Source organism: Calliphora vicina, chromosome 2 (genome assembly GCF_958450345.1).
Source record: "Calliphora vicina chromosome 2, idCalVici1.1, whole genome shotgun sequence".
NCBI classification, from domain to species: Eukaryota; Metazoa; Arthropoda; class Insecta; order Diptera; family Calliphoridae; genus Calliphora; species Calliphora vicina.
Window position 1 is genome coordinate 42,601,989 of NC_088781.1, and position 12,837 is coordinate 42,614,825.

General features: G+C 27.9%; 1 protein-coding gene across 1 annotated transcript in view; it reads right to left on the minus strand.

The window, feature by feature from the left end:
- The window catches only part of LOC135950406 (alpha-protein kinase 1-like), a 246,888-nt gene extending 241,941 nt beyond the window's left edge, over nucleotides 1–4,947 (minus strand). Inside the window, exon 1 of the mRNA XM_065499951.1 lies at nucleotides 4,839–4,947. The gene's annotated coding sequence lies outside the window, so the exon portion shown is untranslated. The remainder of the gene's footprint in view (nucleotides 1–4,838) is intronic.
- Between the last annotated feature and the right edge of the window lie 7,890 nt (nucleotides 4,948–12,837).

The following is a 12,837-nucleotide window of genomic DNA, read 5'->3' on the forward strand; positions in this document are numbered from 1 at the left end:
AAATACTTATATTGCAGTAAAACCTTGATAATCCGGATAAATGATTACAGACCCTAATAAAAACTCGCAATAAATAAAAAAAAAACTAGCAAAAACAAAATTATATTGTTATATAGTGAGTTATATTTATCATCAAAGCTACTAGAAATTTGTAAAAACACTAGAAATATAAATTTTGATATATTTCAATCTACATATGTATTTTTTATCGATAAAACTTGGAACATATGAACTTTAAAGTTCAATTTTAGCTTCAGTCGTTGGTATTTATTCGACAGTTCAATTTTCAGTATGGTTTTTATTAATAATTCCGAAAAATGCATTAAAAGGCCTTATTCATAATCAATTTTTAAATTTATTACAGGTTAATAAATCAAATTTTGTATGGAAATTCTGTAAAGATTGCACTGCATACTTTAGGGAGCTTTTTTATTAGGGTACTGCTACACGTTCAATATATATTGACCGCAATCCAGTATCGCGATATTTATTGAACGTGTAGCATGCAGTATTAATGGATCGCGATCCAAATCGCAGAATAACCTAATTTCGCGTGATCCATTACAATGGATCGCGATCCAAATATCACAATATATACATATATCAGCAGTGCCCTTACAGTTGACTGGAATAAAAAAAAAAAAAAATTCCGAGTGGTGCCCGAACACATACCTTCAAAGCTTTGGTTGTGTTGGTAAAACAACGGAAAATTTGATTTGATTTTGTTCTCTGAGATGAAAACAAAGCAACAAACACATGATCATTATAAGAAAACGCACAAGTAAGCTTATAGTGTATGTGTATCAAAGTAACGTCAGCAGAATTTTCTTGCCCTATTACGCGTGCTAGGGAATTGTGATTTCGGGCACCACTGCATTACATACATGGACCATTTCATTATACCCTTCAACTTCATGAGAAGGGTATATATAAGTTTGTCATTCCGTTTGTAATTTCTACATTTTTCATTTCCGACCCTATAAAGTATATATATTCTGGATCCTTATAGATAGCGGAGTCGATTAAGCCATGTCCGTCTGTCTCTTGAAATCAATTTTCTGAAGACCCCAGATATCTTCGGGATCCAAATCTTCAATAATTCTGTCAGACATGCTTTCGAGAAGTTTGATATTTAAAATCAGCAAAATTGGTCCACAAATGAGATATGATGAAAAAACCAGAACAACCTCGATTTTTGACTTATTTTTTACCTATATCTGGATTACTAAGACATTAACATAGACAATATGGATATCTAACCCCCTGTCTATACTAGACAAATGTTCATCATAACAATAAATGACATTTGTTGTCAAGACAAAGTTGTCTGAGCAAAAGCACTAACAATTTTGTCATAACGAAGCAATAATACTAATAAATGGTGACTATACCTGATAATTTTGTATCTTGACAGCCATTTTGACGTTTATCATGATACAAATTTATCAGGTATAGACAGGGGGTAATGATAGATATTTCGAAGACATTTGCAACGACGTATATAAGACCATAGTAAGTTGGACCCACAATATGTCAAAATCGAAAAAAAAGAATTTTTTTTCACCAAAAAAAAAATTTTTAAAATTTAAAATAAAAAAATTAAAAAAAAATTTTAAATAAAAATTAGAAAAGTTTTTTTCCAAAAAAATAAAAAAAACACTTTGGAAAAAAAATAAATTTTGTTTACCTAAAAATATATAAAATTTTTATTTTGAAGTATAATTTGTTAAAGGGTATATAAGATTCGGCACAGCCGAATATAGCACTCTTACTTGTTTTTATATATATAGATGTACAACAACAGAATTAAATAGTCAATCAGTGTTTTTTTTATACACGTTTATAAATTCGCAGAAATACAGACACACTTTATAATGTACGCGAATTCACTTGAAAAATACAGCACACTTTAAGGCACTCAGTTGATGCTTATTCGAATAGCGTCTCTGATAAACTCACTAACGACAGCAACCTCTGCCACTATTTATAACACTGCCATCTGCACTCTAGATTGTTCTTTAACTGTCAAAGCTCGTATTTTCGAAGCCTAGAGCATACGCCATCTCTGGTGATTTTTCTACAATGTTCTTTAACTGTGAAGCAAACATTCAGCGTTGCCATACTTACGATCAATGATCAACTCAAAGCTTTTATTTAATGTTAATAATGCCCACAGATATGTTATAGTTTGAGAGGCACTACTTTCAAATAGCATTATGCAACTTTAAATCAGCCGTTAAAATCTTTATATTTGAATTCAAGTACAATTTCGTAATAATATACATATGTACTTAAATTGATTTAATTTTTAAAATATGTACATTTACTTATTTTAGAAGTGGGATGAAAAGGATGAAGAAAGCAGAGATTTGTATACTTCAAATAGCTTCCACACATTATATTTTCAATTAGAAAGGACGGAATACAAAAGAAAAATAATTATTTTTTTAAGTAAATTGTTTAGTAGTCTTTAAATTAAAATAAAACTAAGTGTAGATAAAATAAAACTATTGAGATATCATTAAATATTTTTATTAATTGTAAAGGCCTATAGATGCCACAACGTATTGAATATAAATTCATGCAAATGAACGTTGCGGCTTTTCAGGGTGGCGTGAATCCGAAATATCAAATTTTCCATTACACTGGCTCGTAAATCAGCCCGAATTTGACCGATGGCAGCTGTGGTATGTCGTATAGACCTGCAACTTAAGAAAATCCCATAAGAAAAAGTATAACTGGGTCATATCTCACGATCTCGGTGGCCAGTTCGCATCACCTACACTTGAGAAATATTTTAAAAGCTCTTATTGCGAAAAAAAATGTTGGCAAACAAAATATTTGGTGAAAAATAATTTTTATATCTAAAATCTTTCTGAGGGCACAAAAAGTCAATAAAGAATGCATAAGAAACTATGTGATTGCAAATAACAGTAAGTTTTTGCTTGGCATATCAAATATTTCGATGTCCCGTGAGATATTGAAAAACAACATTTGTTTTATCAGTGCGTCAAAAGTACATGCAGTAAGCTTATTAAATATTGAGGGAGAGATTTTTTATACAATTAAAATAAAAAAACCTTACTGAAAATTGATAAAGTAATTCATAATGGAATTAATTTATAACAAAATTCATTCAGCCTCTGAATTTTGTTAATTCAAATCTAAAATAAATTGAATTAAAATACTTTTTTCAATATTTTATTTTAGCTTTTAATGATTTACACAAAATGAATGAAACAAATTGACATAAGTCTTTTTTGAATTAAAATAAAAAATAATAATTAATCAATACATTTTCTAAGCTATTTTGTAATGGATTTGAATTCAAGAAAATTTTCAAATGATTCAATAAGGAATTAATTCTATAAAAAATAAATTCTCAAATGAAATAATTCAATACATTTGAAGTACAGAGGAATTAAGCTGAATTAATTCATAATAAAATCATTAATGGAAAGCTTAAAAGAAAAAATTTAATTTAATTTTGAATATGGAATTAAGTTAATTCTTTTGAACCTTTGATTGAAACTGCATAATTTTACATTATTCTTCTATAAAATTTTAAATTTGCACCTCGATAGAACATAGCAAAATTAACAATTTTAAAGATTTTCACATTGAACTCGTATTCCAAATTTCCAAAAATTTTAAGTGGAAGTTTCTTTCCTAAAATGTTCATTTTTTAAAAAAAAAAAAACAACAACAAATAATTTGTGATGTTTACTCATTTATGAGTATGTGTGTATTTCAAATATTAGATAAAATAATTGTTAATTAGTAAAATATTTCTCTTTCAAGAAATCATCAATGAGCCATTTTGTACCCTTAATATCGTCAAAATAACGATAAATCATTAAAAAACCCAGCAAAACTTGTTGCCACTCATGCTGAATGATATAAAAAACGCTAAATTGCCAACACTGCTACTAAAAAAACCGTAGTATCAATAGAGGTAAACAAGAGTTAAATTAAAGAAAAAGCTCAATGCTAACAAAAAAGCTTTTTTTCATATGGATTAACTGTTACAAATCTGTACATACATATTTGCAAGCACTCAATAATCTAACGCTCTCAAATAGTAAATGTTAGTAATGTTCTCTTTACAGCTAAATGATAAGAAAAAGAGGAAGAAGTGCAATGAGTTAATGATGGATGATGTTTTGATTTGTATGTGGGTGGCTGTTAAAAAAACTCTTAATGGGGGTGGTTTTTTGAGTCGAAAATCGAAACAAAAAGAGATTCTCCAAATAGAGATTATGAGAGTAAGGAAAATTAATAGTTTTTTTTTTTTTTGTTGAATATTAATTATGAAAACATATGTTAGCGGAAATTTTGTAAAAAGTAAAAGAATTTGAAAAATGTTTTTATAAAACATTTAAGTTTAAAAACAGACATTTTTAAATACAAATTTTTATTGTGTTAATGTTTTAAGTTAAAAGAAAAATTGCAATTTGTACCTATGTCTGTTGCATAGGTGCATTTTAAGTGTGGTGTCTAGTTGGTTGTGCAGCCATAGCGATTTTATGTTGCTTTTGTTGTTGTCTTTGTCTTGTTTTATTTTACTTTGTTATTTGCGTGTTTTTCTTGTTTTCTTGTAATTTTTCTGCTATTTTTTTGTTCCTACATTTTCTCGTTATTGACCAAAGACAAGAAAAACAAGCTAACAAGTGCACAATTTGAAACATATTGTTGGCGAAATTTTCATAATTTTCTACATAATTACAAAGAATTTGTAAATTTGTATTAATATTAAAAGGAAATACCTATAACTATTTAAAAAATCTACAAAATTTACTAAAAATCTAAAGCATATGTTGCTAAAATCTAGCACTTACCTTTGTAAAACACTTAAAACTTTACAAAACATTCAAATTTTTTAAAGTTTTTTTTTATCATTTTCTATTAATACTTGTTAATTAATCTTTTAAAATCTCACATTTTCCACTAAATCCAACTGTGTTGTAAAAATTTGTTATGAAAACCACTTGCTATATTGTTTGAAAACACATTTTATTTGTTGTAATTGCCTTTATTTGATTTGTAAATTTTGCACTTCTTTGGCCACCACATTAATTAAAATTTCCTTAAACAGATTTAATTAAAAAAAACAATTTTCCTCACACACACATTTTACTTCAGCAGCTACATAGGTATTTTGCATTAAATTTTCTATTAATTTTGTGTTGTATGTTGTAGGTATTTTTCTTCCTCGTTTTGCGTTTCAATTGAATTGAAAGCGTAGATTTTGTATTCAATACCGTTTAGTTAAAAATGACAGCGGTAACTAAAGCCGAAACATCGGTACAAAATAATAATTCAAACAAACAACAAGAAGAAGGAAAAGAAATACAGAAAAACAAAAACACACACAAATACACAAATGCACATACAAGAAAAGAGACAACAAAAACAAAAAGCTTTTTTGCGTTTACTACTACAAGTTGTTGTTGGTTTTATTGTTTTTGCTCCAACATACATTTGTTTGCATGCATGGCTGTGTGTATTATTTTTCATTTATCCATTTGAGTTTTCTATTTGTTTTTTTCCTCTTTTGCTTTTCCTCTACTAACACACTTTGTTCACCACACAACAACCGTCATTGATGTTGTTGTCGTTGTTATTGCAATAATTGTTGCCGTTCTTGTTGTTGTTGTTAATCTAACCGTATATTGTGTACGACTGCATATTCAAGTGAATGCACTGCACGACATGTCTCTATTTAAAAGCTATAGCATGGTTTAGTCAACAAACGTTCATCGTAACGTAGTTAATCAGCTGATTGCACTTGTTCTATGCAAATTTAAGTGCAATTCTCTCGCTTATAAGAATCTGCAGCAACTGAAATTCTACGTTACGATTACGATTCAATATACAATTGGCTAATCAAGCCTTAAAAAATCTTTAAGACGGAAAATATTGTAAAACACACTAATATTAACATAACGGTACGGCACAGTGGATTCAAAAGGGGTCCAAAGTGATTTAAAATGCTTAATTGAATATTTTGAATTACATAGTATGTTTGGGTCTTTTTTAAGCGCTTTCTATCTTTAAATGTAAATGGAACAAGTTAGAGAGCTACATGTGTATATTGACCTTTCACAAAATTATACTTTAAAATAAAAATAAATTGCTTTTAGAATTTTTTTTTAATATACATATGTATGTATGTATTAGTGACACAAATTTGATGGCATTTTTTTTTTAAAAAATTTATTTTTTATATTTAGTGAAAACTATTTTATGCCAAAAGAAATTTTGTTGGTGAAAAAAAAAACGATTTGGACCCATTGCACAGTGGGTTCGATGGTACCCAAAGTGGCGATTAATTCATAGCATCCGTAGTTTTAAAATATAATATTTTTTATTAATGAGTTATTATAAGCACATAAAAACACAGCATTTTAGAAAAAAAAAGGTTAAAAAAATTTTTTTAACCCTTTAAGCGCATTATTGTTTTTTGAAAAAAAGTACTTTGTTCACAATTTATGCTGTAACTTTGGAATGGAAAGCGATAAATTAATGAATAAAATTGGAAATTAAAGCATACTTAATGTGCTATTAAAATATTCAAATTATAAATTTATTGTATGTATTTATATTAGTATAAATTTAATTTAAAATCGAATTTTTGTTTTATACAAAATTGTATAAATTGAAAATTTTTTTAAAAAAAGTCACAAAAGAGAATATTATAATTTTTTAGTAATGAATAATGATAAATACATAAAAAAACAGTATTTTGGAAAAAAAAATGTTAACCCGTTAAGTGCATTATTCTTTTTTTTGAAAAAAAACATTAGTTCACAATTCATGCTATAATGGAATGGATAGAGATAAATTAATGAATAAAATTGGATATTAAAGCATACTTAATGTGCTATTAAAACATTCAAATAATAAATTCAAAAAATAAATACAGTGGTGGCCAGGAATTTAAGACAAAAATTGTTTGCTAAATTCCACGTGATTGTCAATTATTTTTTCAAATATTTCCACAAATATGTAAGCATGAGGACTGTTTTAACACACATGTGTGTTTTATTCGACTGTGTCAATTCATACATATTCACCACGAACACATAAAATTTTTCTACAACTTGACCAAAAAATATTTTTTTTAAATAAACATATTTTCTCACATATATATCATTATATTTTTATTATTATAAAATATTCGGACCAAATTTCGTATTTTTAGTTCCATTAGTTTCGCTCATATCATGTTATTAACATTGGATGTTCGCTGAGGTGGGTCAACGTATTTCCACATATCTTTGTCCACATATGTTTTACCGATTTTTCCAAACATTTTTCAGAAACTAGAAACATTAATAATAAATTTCATACCCTTAGAGGTCCTTTTATTTTGGCTCTATCGCACTTAAAATTCAGTTGATGAAAAAAATTCAAGTATTTGTCTTAAATTGGTGGCCACCACTGTATATACAGTGTAAGACAAAAATGTGTAAATGATGGTCATATATTTACACTTTGTGACACCATTTTTAAAGTGCAATGTTTATAAAGAAACGTTTTGTGTTTTTTTAAACAATATTTATTAAGGATATTTTAGGACTAAATAAATAAAATATTTCCTTAATTATACTCCAGTAATCTAAAAAAAATAACTGCAACCCATTTACACACTTTTGGCGCAGATTACTAAAGTAACTTTTTTAGTACTTCGAATAACCTGCTTTCGCGGCAATGGCAGCCTGAATCCTGGAGGGCATACTCTCCACCAGTTTGCGACACTCTTCTTGCATTATAGATCCCTAGATATCATGGGAGCGCTCCTAGAGCTGAGTTGTGTTTCTAAATTCGCACCAAATTCTCAATCGGATTTAAATTCTGAGATTGTGGGAGTCAATCTAGCAATGTAATTTTGGCGGTTTTTAGAAAATTAAGCGTCTTTTTAGACTTATGTTTGTTGTCGTTATCTTGTAGTATCACAGTGTTTTCAATTTGTCCACGCCAATCATTCAGACTATCCACATCTGTTGTCTTGATAATGTCTATATACATTTCTGCATTCATATTACTACCAATTTTATGGAGTTTTCCTACACCTTTCGCAGAAAAACAACCACAAAATGGCAATATTCCACCACCATATTTCATAGTCGTCATAAAATCACGGTCTTTTAATGGCGCATTTCGTTTTTGGTAGTCATATTTTGGTCCATCAGTTCTAAAATGGTTAATTTTCGATTCATCTGTACAGATAACTTTTTCCCAATCATCAAAGGTCCATTTCTTAAAAAAATTTACAAATGTTAGTCGAAGAGACTTGTGTCTTTCAGTTAAACGAGGTTTTTTAACAATCTTTATTGCATAAAAACCACATCTTTTGATTTCTCTAAGAGATGCACGTTTTGAAATCTTAATTTGGTAGCATGAAGATAGTTTTGGTTGTACCTCACGGGGACTATTTTCTTCTCCTGATGCAACTAGACGTTATACAGTGAGACCATCTTTTAACAATAGAATTGAATTCCGTCCACAAATTGGTGCTGGAAAAGCCAAACCACATATATTCGCTATGTTCTCAACAGATTAAAAGAAATATTGAATTTGGTGGATATTTTTCGATAGGAGATACCATTTTTCAGCTGCTCGGTAACAGAATTTGCAACTTCGGTGATAATCTTCTTCATATTCAATATTCCTTAAAGAATTGTAAATTGTTAACTAGTAACATGTTTTAACTAACTGTCATTAATGAAATTGACTAAAATTTTCTTTTTCTAAATAATAATAACAAGTTTATTTAACTTTAAAGAAAATGCGACAAAACTGTGTAATTCAGTTTTTAACTTTTTGATATCCTGGTATTTAAATGCCATTACTTGATATTAATTTTTTTGTATTGCTATACTTCACTAATCATTAGGGGGCGGATTTATATGCAAATGCATGTTTTTTCTCGAACGTCCAAATACAATGTAGACCAATTATCTATCTGAATCGCACATTTTGTTGCAAAATGGCATAGATTTGTTAGTGCATATTTTTGCATATTTTATTGATAATGCATATTTTGTTATATTTTACTTCAAAATGCATATTTATATGCATATTATGCCAATTTTTAATAAAAATATAATTTTTTGTCATTAATGGGCAATACATTATTTCGACATTTTTTTTGTCGAATTTATTATAGAAATAGCAGTAGATAACATTTACTAACTAACTTCTTTCGACATCGAGAAACTGGCATTTCTTTAACAGTAATTGAAAATTATCATTTCAAAACACTTTTCTTCAAAAAAGTTTAGTTTTTTTAAGTATCAAAAAATCATTAAATGTATCGAAAAACATTCATATTTGTTTTAATTGCAAATTCGATTTATAAGTGATTTCGTTATCGAAAGATTCACATACACAGTTACCGCTCCTGACAGTAATTTCTACGAGACTGTCGTAAACTAGTGATTTTGGATAACTATAACGACACTATAGATTACATAGAGACACTTAAGTGATAATTGTCTTTATGCTAGATTCCATGGGATGTATAAAGTAACCAATTGACTTCTCTCTGCATTACAAATATCACGTCAAATGACCCAAAATATATAAATTGGAGTCAGCCAAGTGATCAGATATTATTTCCCTCTATAAGCGATACATTTACTAATTGCTTAATTGCTTGGTTATTACGAGATAAATATTAAGGTTGGATGCTACTTTACAGCACGATCAAAATAGAGAAGCTCTAAAGATTATGGATTTAAACAAGTATTCATACCAAGATATTACAATTAATATATCGTCCATCGTTTTTTCAGAAGAAAAATTATTTTAGTTTTAGAACTTTATTTGTTTAATTCCTGGTATAATTTAAAGAGTTCTAACTGCTGGCAACAGTGTTGTGTATTTTTTGGACATTTCGAATTCCATACTTAATTATTTTATGTTTCTGCACAAAAATATAAGTGCATATTTTTTAAATTTTGAGGTCATATTTTGATTTTTTTGAAGCATATTTTAGGCGCATATTTTCCAATAATAAATGCATGAAAATCCGCCCCCTACTAATCATGATCTTCATATTGTGTAAAAAATATTGTCAGATTGGTAAATGTTGAGCATAAAAATTCAAATTATAGATATTTCCAAATTTATTTACACATTTGTGTCTCGTACTGTATACGAGAAAACATGAATTTTAATTTTGATGTTTACAACAAAAAAACACTCTCACAGATAAAATAAAAAGAATTGACTTTTTTGAAAACAGGTGAAACTATATGAAAGATTATAGAACAGCGCATATTTTGTATTACTCAGTTCATAAAACACGGATTTTGAGTTATGATGTTGTTGCAGGAAATAGGCGATATGTATACAAAAATGATCTCAAATACCTTACTACCAAAGGGTAGTAAAACACTATACTCAGTTTGTCCATTGTGGTGACCAATTTTTGTTTATGGGCCCCCAAATATTCGGAAAATTAGTGTGCCCTCTAAAAAAGGTGTCATCAGTTTTCGGCCAACAGCTAATTCAGACTTGATAATACCGCTTAACTTTATATAGCTATAATAGAGCTAAGACTCCACCAAACTAATTGTGTGAGCACTTTTTAAAAATAAAAAAAATTTATTTCACTTTTTTTAGAATAATTTCCAGGGACTACTAATTTTTCACTAGCAATACTTGGTGACACCACTTAACTATATATAACAATTTTTATGATAATGTCTGATTTTTCGACCTTTTTTATTATTAATTTTGTTTATTTTTATTTAAGCTTGAGGTCACTTTTTTTATAAATAATTATATTTATTTATTTTCAATATTTCGCTACTCTTTGTGTAGCATCATCAGGAAAATAGTTTAATAAATTAATTATAATAACAAATTGTTTTTTTCAATATTTCAATAAAATTGTCAAAATGAAAAAATTTTTTAAATATTATACAAACAAAAATATTCAAAAAATATTTAGAACAAAAAATATTTAACTTCTGTTTCCGTTTTTATAAACTAAGTGTCTGTAGTTTTGAGCAACATTATCTGTATCTGCCTTAAAATTAATTCTTAGATTTGTTGGTACATTTATAATTTGTAACATTTCTAACATATAACGACGTTTATAATTATTTTCTGTATTCAAAACTAATATATTTTCAAAGTCAGGATAGTGATTCAAATTAGCACAATGTGATGATAATGCTGTTTTTTGTGATGAAATGTCTCTGTATTTTTGATCTGATTTGTGTCCTGCTATTCTAGTTTTAAGTTTATTTTTTGTTGTACCTATATAAACTTTATTACATGTTAAGTTAGATATGTCGAATGTAGTTTATAAGATTCCATGCAATGGAAACAATAATGAAACATGTAATAAAGTTTATATAGGTACAACAAAAAATAAACTTAAAACTAGAATAGCAGGACACAAATCAGATCAAAAATACAGAGACATTTCATCACAAAAAACAGCATTATCATCACATTGTGCTAATTTGAATCACTATCCTGACTTTGAAAATATATTAGTTTTGAATACAGAAAATAATTATAAACGTCGTTATATGTTAGAAATGTTACAAATTATAAATGTACCAACAAATCTAAGAATTAATTTTAAGGCAGATACAGATAATGTTGCTCAAAACTACAGACACTTAGTTTATAAAAACGGAAACAGAAGTTAAATATTTTTTGTTCTAAATATTTTTTGAATATTTTTGTTTGTATAATATTTAAAAAATTTTTTCATTTTGACAATTTTATTGAAATATTGAAAAAAACAATTTGTTATTATAATTAATTTATTAAACTATTTTCCTGATGATGCTACACAAAGAGTAGCGAAATATTGAAAATAAATAAATATAATTATTTATAAAAAAAGTGACCTCAAGCTTAAATAAAAATAAACAAAATTATATATAACAATAATATATAGTTAATAAGAGTCTACCAAACAATATTTGTTAAAATTCTTGCTAAAAAATATCTTTTTCGTGTCCTTTTATTGAAAAAAATTTAAAGAAAAATTTATTTTTTCACTTTTTTTAGAATAACTTCCAGGGACTCCTAATTCTTCACTAACAATATTATGCAATGTTATAACGGTCAAGCTGAGCAACTGTTGTGAACATCTAGGCACTCTAAATAGCTCACAAAGATCAGTTTTAGACGCTAAAAAATAGTAAAAATGGAAATTTTTAAGGTACAAAGTGATCTTTATGTAGTATTTAGAGTGCCTAGATACATTAAGAATGCATATATGTTCACAAGAGTTGCTCAACTTTACCGTAGCTACAAAAATGAGGAATCCCTGGAAGTTATTCTAAAAAACTTGAAAAAAATAATTTTTCTTTAAAATTTTTTTCAATAAAAGGACACGAAAAAGCTATTTTTTAGCAAAAATTTTAACAAATATTGTTTGGTAGACTCTTAGCTATATTATTGTCATATATAGTTGTGCGGTATCACTAAGTCTCCATTAGCCGTTGGGCAAAAACTGATGACACCTTTTTTTGAGGGACCGTTTTTTTGAGCGATATCAAAACACTTATGCCAAAATAATGTGCTTTATTTAAACGTCAGGTTTTAAATAGTTTCGCCCCAATGTGCAGCTCTGAGCACTAGTCCTCGGCCAGCATAATTTTCGAAAAAGTATGATTCAATGATGCCTGGAGCCCAAACAGTGAAACTTTGTGGATGGATTTTTGTTTTCAACATGAAACCAGTGGATTGTAGGAGGTGATTCAATTTTGCTTAAACAAATTTCAGCAACATTTATGTAAAATAATGGTGGAATATATCAACAAAAGAGTGTGTATCAGCCATTTGCCCGATGTTATATTC